At 35.2% G+C, this 7753-nt stretch overlaps 1 long non-coding RNA gene across 1 annotated transcript; it reads left to right on the top strand.

Moving 5' to 3' along the window:
• The first annotated feature begins 1173 nt into the window (after positions 1-1173).
• Positions 1174-2262, top strand: LOC145168889 (uncharacterized). The gene is made up of 2 exons (XR_013742153.1): positions 1174-1789; positions 1935-2262. It is a non-coding gene; the product is annotated as an uncharacterized LOC145168889 (long non-coding RNA).
• The last annotated feature ends 5491 nt before the right edge of the window (positions 2263-7753 follow it).

The raw sequence follows: 7753 nt of genomic DNA, 5'->3' as shown, positions 1-7753 counted from the left end.
TCAAGAAAAGTAACTAAAAAGAATGAAACATGTGTCTGAGAAATCAGCAAATGGCTCCATTTTGACTCCACATTCTGAACTTGATAAACTCTATAGGACTTACAAGATACAACAATGCAATTACCATTATGAATGTCCAAAACATCGTTCAGATGTAGCATATGATATGATCCAATGAGAGAAATATTACCTTAAGTAGTTAAAGATTTAGGCGACATGAACACCGTTCCAATCTCTTTCACCCTATGTTGTTTAGGTCACGTGTAATCTCAATTTTATATCCATGTTTTCTGGACAAAGCATACATACAAGAGCACCATATATGCTCCTAAATATTCAATAAGTTTCTTCCCACATGCCTTCTACGAGTGCTATTTTCAATTTAAATTTTAAAAATTACGATTGACTATTTCTAGTCTATTTCTAGTTAAAAGGAACATATTTTTAAAATTTAAATGTTGTGCTATCCTCTATATTGTGAAAGATAAAGAGTTACGTTTGAATGTTTGAGTATGTATTAAATATTTGTACTTATTGTATTGTATTTTGTAATGTAATGTTAGTTTGTTGTACTATTAGCTTAAACATTTGGACGTCTTAAATTTATTTTTAGAAATAGTAAGGTTTGTATAATAATATAGTAAGATATATATATATATATATATATATATATATATATATATATATATATATATATATATATATATATATATATATATATATAGGGAAGGGTTATTTGGAAAACAAAAAAACCTTAAAAAAATACTAAAAATCATAAAAATGCATAAAAAAAAATACCTAGACATTACAAAACTTTTTTTTTGAATTCTTTTATCAAAAAATCGCAGCCTTTTTGACAATTTCGCTGAAAAAAAAAATAAAAAATCAATTTTTTTTTTTTTGTAAAAAAAAAAAGTTTCAGCGATTTTATGTTAAAAGCTGCGATTTTTTGATAAAAAAATTCAAAAAAAAGTTTAGTAATCTCTAAATATATATTTTTTTATGCATTTTTATGATTTTTAGGGTTTTTTTTGTTTTCTATAGAACTAAAACTATATATATATATATATATATATATATATATATATATATATATATATATATATATATATATATATATATATATATATGGGTTGATCCGGGTATAATAGCATACATGTGGACCACCTTCTTTTTATTAGGTTTGAAAGAGAGACAACTAGGTCTCGATCGATCTTATGGAGCTGCCAAAAAAGAAACGTCGACTAGAGATATTCTTCTTCCTCTTTTTTTTTTTTTTTGGAGAAACGTCAATTACAGCAGCAGATCAGAACAGCAAACTTGTCGACGGCGCGGACCTGTTGAATCACTGGAGCTTTTATTGAGTCGTTGCTGAGGGTGAACGCCGAGGGCATGTGGTATGTTGGCGATGGTTGCCATTGTTGTAGCTGTCAGGCTGCAACGGTTGGAGAAGCTGCTCCGCGACTGGGGATTAGCGGGTGGTCTGCGGTCACTGGTGATGGAGATTGATGTCCGTTGCAAGTCGTCAGAGGAAACGGAGGTTGTCGGCTAGCTTAGAGTGGCTGGTGAACGTTGGGAGCGGCCGGAGACACTTTATCGGAGGTAGCGGTGATCGGTGGTGGGTTTGCTTAAGCAATTGTTAGCGAATAGAGAAATAGAAGCTGACCTCCACTGCCGGTGGCGGGGGTGCGAGCCAATGTCGGAGGAGTCATTTTGGAGGCACCGCTAGATAGTTGGAGAAGACTGGCGATTTTTGGGTTCCGACCGCCGGCGAGCTAGAGGTCTGAAGGTTGTTGTCGGCTGTTTGCATTTGCTTCCATAGAAAATTAGACCCGGTGGGATCCACCTGACATGTTTTGTCTTTTTGCTCTTGTATTTTGTTTGTAAACAGTGGAACCAACCACCTTTGCCCTTTTCTTTTCTTTGTTTTTCAGGTCAAAAGAGACATAAGCAACAGAGGCGTTTTCCTTGTATTGTTTGTGCAGTAATGGACTAATGGTAAGTCGTGAGCTGTAAACCGTAAAGGTGGTAGGGTACGGTGTTTTTTTTTCTTACTAGATAGTAAATTCTAAATTGATAGGGTAGGGTGTATTTTTGAGTTTGGTAAATAGAATATGATATACTTTTGTAAAAGGCACACGATTTGATTTTTGGTGATCTTCTAACATGTACAAGTAAAACATCAGTAAGTGAAGTAGTATACAGAAAAAGCTCAATCTGTAAACATTTTATGGTTATGTATGGATGTGAAATGAGTTAAAATCTTATAGAAATTTCTTTTCTCCTCAAGCTGGATGTGAAATGAGTTAAAATCTTATAGAAATTTCTTTTCTCCTCAAGCTATTGAGTAAAACACCAAAATATGATTGAAGATGTGGTAAAAACTTATATAAATAGGGCCTCTTGAGACTATAAATAGGGTCTTTGCCCATATGAAATAAACAAGTTAAGTTTGAGTGTTTAAGACTTGAGTTGATCTCAAAGTTCTTCCTCTGTTGAAATAGTTGTTCTATTTCTGAATAGCAGAGCTATATCCAAACATATTCATATAATCATTTATGTAATTTAAACAATCCATCGTCAATCCATCCCGACGCATCATTCAGATATAATTATATTCTAATTTTTTTATTTCCGTCATGTCGTTAATTTTGGTATCAGAACTACGCACTTACTTTTTCAAATTGGTATCAGAGCTAAGTTTCGTTCTTATCATATTTATTATAAATATGAAGATTTTCTTAAATATATGAACTGAAGGTGGGGTAAAAACCCATAAAAACTTCATTCTCTTTTTCCAAACTTCTAAAGAAAATACCAAATAAAAAAAATTTCTTATCAAACTTGCTGAAAAAACATGAAGATGTAAACAAAAACGGATCTGATAAGGTTTTCTTTTCATAAAACTTTCTTTTCTCTTCAACTTGCTCAACAATCCATCAAAATATGAACAAGAAACAAATATAAGCACAATTTTGCAATCTAAAAACATGTTTGAAAAAAAAAATGAAGCAAATCATTAGATCGGACGGATTTTGATGAAGGCATAAACGATTTTTTTTGAAGGTTTTGAGAAGTGTACAAGTATCACAGCTTTGTTTACGAACAAATATTGCAGGGTGAGGTTATACACAGAAAATCTTAACTAAAAAATGAGTTTATGGTAATATGAACTTGATAAAAGGATAAAAAGTTGTAAAAATTTCTTTTTCTCGTCCCTCAAGTTGCTGAAAAACCACCAAAATGTAAACAAAAATAGATCTAAAATATCTTTGCAAGCTTAATGAATGCTCAGATGAGCTAAAAACTGAACAAATCTTGAGATCTGAGCTTAAAAACGAAAACATATCTACAGATCTAATCGTAACAACGAAAATATATCTAGAGATCTGAATTGAAAATGAGGAAGATCTTGAGATCTAAGCGATAGTAAAACATATTTGAAAAGATCTTGGCAAGAACCAAGTGGATCTGATCAGATGAGGGTAGGTATGAACAAACCTGATGTGAACTAACAACATATCTGAACAGATCTAGGTAAGAACGAGCTTGAAACGTTGATAGACGATAGCTACTCGTTCAAGTCGGGGATGGCGCCAAATGATGCGACATCGGATCCGACCACCTACTCTAAGTGTGTGCTTCTACGCCGGAGGGAATCTGCGAGGTCACAACAGACATGGTCATTAGAACCGCCCTAGGGACTATGCCCTGGGAGCAGGCTCCGACGATCAAGTTAGATCGGTTGGTAGATATGAGATACTTCTCCTTAGCTAGAGAGAACCATCTTGGTGTTGGGGGTAGTGTATGGTAGCTGACAGCGGAGGGTGGTGGCTGAGCCACCCGGCCGGAGTCTAGGGTGGCGGCTGAGCCAAGGTAGAAGATCCTTCTCCATGGAGGAGATACTGTTAACTTTATAGGGACAATTAGGTCAGGCCTTGGGCCAACCCAACTCATGCCCAACTAGCAAGGAGTTGGGCAAGGCCCAACTAGCAACCCCGTTCATTTAGGGGTTTCACCCCTAAATGACAGTCTACTTCGAATCTTGAACAAGCTCAAACAAATGTGCACTCCGCACCTCCCTTACTTGGTTAATGTTTGTCAAGATTAATTTTGGTCAACAAATTAATCAATTACAATTAAATACATATTGGTAATACAAATCACCAACAATAGTCTTATATGTATAGATTGAGGGGGTAATTGTGTAAGTATAATGGTGGGGGGTGGCGGTAATGTATATGTTGGGTGTGGTTAGGGTGAACATATGGGTGCGGGTGGGAAGGGAGGGTCCAAACTTATGGCTTATTGCTTATAGCTTATAGATTATGACTTATGGTTTATGGTTTATAACTTATGGTTTATGGTTTATGACTTATGGATTTATGACTTAGGTTATAGGGATCGGTTGCTAGTATGAGCAATAAACCCTACTATTTAAGCCCTAAATCATAAGCTTTAAGCCTCAGACTTTAAGACATAAGCTGAAATCCATAATCCTTAATCTATAAGCACTAAACCATAAGTATAAGACAAAAGCCAAAAATATTAAGTCAAAAACCCTAAGATATTTGACCTAAACCATAAGTCATAAGCCTTAAGCCATATAGCCCAAGCCATAAACCTTAATCCCTAAGCCAATAACCATAAGCCTTAAGCCATACGAAATGAGCCATAAACCATACATCATAAATCGCTATCAATAACACATAATAAGCATTTATCCATAAGTCCTAATTCTTGAGCCATACTCTTTAAGCCATAAACCCTAAGCCCTAAGCCATTAACCCTAAACCTCTTAACATAAATCCTAAACCCTAAGCCATAAGTAATAAGCACAAAGCCCTAACCGATAAGCATCAATGTGACAACCCGAAATTTCTATTCTGTACAACCATTCACTTCAATAGAAGTCAGAACTGTTTCTGTTAACTTTTAAGCTTTTTGGAGTCAGTTTGAGTGTTTTAAAGCTTAGTACTTCAGGAGATAACTGGAGAGAGGATACCCTAGGGTTTATTGTGCATCAATAAAGTCTCAAAACTCCAAGAGTTTGGAGTTTACGGCCCAAACATGGTGTTTACGGCCGTAAACTCTAAGGAGTATAAATATGACACTTAGTCATTTTTATCACTTTTTCACAATTTCAAGACTAGAACTCGAAATCCTCTCAAGTATCATCCGATTTTCCTTCTTGATCTTCAACTTTGTAAGTGTTTCTTGCCTTAATTAGTTGATATCCTTCATCATCTAGTGATCTTACATGATTTCATCCATGAAATCATTCCATTTGTGTAGATCTTCAAGTGTTCTTCATTTCACCAAGAACACCAAGAACACACACTAGTGTTCTTGGACTGTAAACACCCTTACAAGCTTCTATATTGTAAGTACTCTTACCCTAGTGTGTTATAAGGCTTGTTTCACATCTTAATCAACTAGAAAACACAAAGAAACACAAGATCAAAGGTGTTTACGGTCAAGACATGTTCTTGAACCGTAAACCCTAATGAAAGGGCCATTGTGAGCCCTAGTCCCTTACCAAGCCTTGGATACTAGTCTAGATCACATCCTTGAAGTGTTTAGGACCTTAAACATCAAAAAGATCAAGAACCATTAGAGTTTACGGCCGTAAACTCATGGAGAAATGGTCCATGGGCCGTAAACTCTATAAAGTGGTGCAATGGTGCCACAATCACTTCCTAAGGCTTAGACTTGAAGTTAGGATGCTTCTTTATGACTTATAAGACCTTAAATCACCAAATGGTAGAAATTACCATGGGTTTACGGCCGTAAACCCATTGGGACCGTAAACCCAAAACCGTAAACTCCAAAAGAGTTTACCCTTGGACCTTAAACTCAAAAGCAAGGCCCTACAACCCTTAGATGCAATCCTCGGTACTTATAGCACTTGAATCAAGTGTTTTTCATGTCCTAGGATGTCTTAACTTGGTTAATTAGTTGTTTAATGACTAATTGGATACATATATGTGTTATTATATGTTAACTAGGATCCTTGTGTGTGCTCAAGTCTTCAATTGACACTTAGCATCCTATAACATCCGTTCATCCAAACCACTCACTACAGGTGAGTTCATACCCCTTAATCAACCTTTTAAATGATTTTAAATGCTTTTATGGGGGGGGGGGGGATACAAGTTGAACTATTATAGTTATTATATCAATCACATGTGATTAATAACTACCAAACAAGTGGATTTCTTACTTTTCAAACCGTGTTATCAAACAAACTACTTCAAACTGTTTTTACAAACTCTTTTACATGTCAAATACTTTTATTAAACTCTTTTAAACTTATATTCTGTTAAATGTGTATCTATATAGATATAGTTATATAAGTAGGATTGAAAGGACTTATGACTGATAGCTCACCTTACCTCCTGTTCCTTGTTTGGTGGTGGACTTAGGGTATCGGTTATTTGTCCGAAGGTCGTTTGAATCCTAGTTATATATTATGTATATGTATATAGATATAAAAGTTCCTTCTTTCTATTCAATACCTTTGGGTAGAAAAGGTATACAAACATGTTCATACATACAAACAACATTACTAGTAAATTATAATAGGCATAGTTTAGGAAGTTACTAATACTATTACTAGAACAATGAAACATACAAGGAATCAGTTCATACATACATACTAGACAGAGAGAGAACACACAATACAACTAGTACATACTATACATTACAATACAGCTAGTACATACTATACATTATACAAAGGAACATACTATTATGAACAACAAAGAGAACATACATACATACTAGACAGGGAGAGAACACACAATACAACTAGTACACACAATCCATATACAAGAATACTACTACAGTTATGTGAGCCAAGTAACGGGGCATGGCATCACCTGTCATGGCTTGTTTTGTATCCAGAATCTCCTTAAGTGGAGAGCGTTGAGTTTGTGCATAGATCTATACCGGATTGACTATCCTACACCTTGCTGCTCGCTACAGTGGGACTTGCAAGTCTACGGGTGCCAAACATCATTCCTTCCGACGTCTTACATCGTCGTGTTTCTATTCGGTAGTATGGTACAGGCCGATCACATGATACTTTAAATAACAAATGGTTTAAGGTAGTTAGTACAGCAGTAGTTACTTAATACAACACTACAGTACTATTTTATTTCCCATTGCATTCACTTTGTGATCTTCACACAATGAACAGTAATGTAAAAACTATATTTTTGGTTAATGATAGTCAGATTTGGGAAAATACATTCTCTTACAAGAGACACACATACAAACACTTGATGCCTTGGTAGAAGGCTACTTTTAGTAGTAAAACATAGGGTTTTCTAGGAGATTCGAACATTTTACAAACATACATAAACTTTTACAAACTTACACATCACATACTTACAAACACAGACACTAAAATACTTATGATCTCACCATCTTTAAAGCTGATAAACTCTTTCAAAATAACTTGTATTCTCAGGTCACCAGTAGACAGGTACCGGTGCCAGGTTTTGAGAAGATGGAGCTCGTTGAAGACTCATCTTTTATTTTGATTCATATTTTTGGTGTCTATTAACTTGACAGAACACACTTGTATTAAATTATATTATTAATGCAATGGATGATGTTGTTTCTTGTTTACTACTATTCATTGTTGTGATACTGAACATGACGTCCTCCACCCCCGAACGATTCCGCCGTTCTGGTTTTGGGGTGCGACAGATTGGTATCAGAGCATTGTTTATAGTGAATCGAGTAT

The sequence above is a fragment of the Lactuca virosa genome, chromosome 4 (genome assembly GCF_052849685.1).
Source record: "Lactuca virosa cultivar CGN04683 chromosome 4, Lactuca_virosa_CGN04683_v6, whole genome shotgun sequence".
Classification (NCBI taxonomy): Eukaryota; Viridiplantae; Streptophyta; class Magnoliopsida; order Asterales; family Asteraceae; genus Lactuca; species Lactuca virosa.
This window is presented reverse-complemented; position numbering and strand designations above follow the sequence as displayed.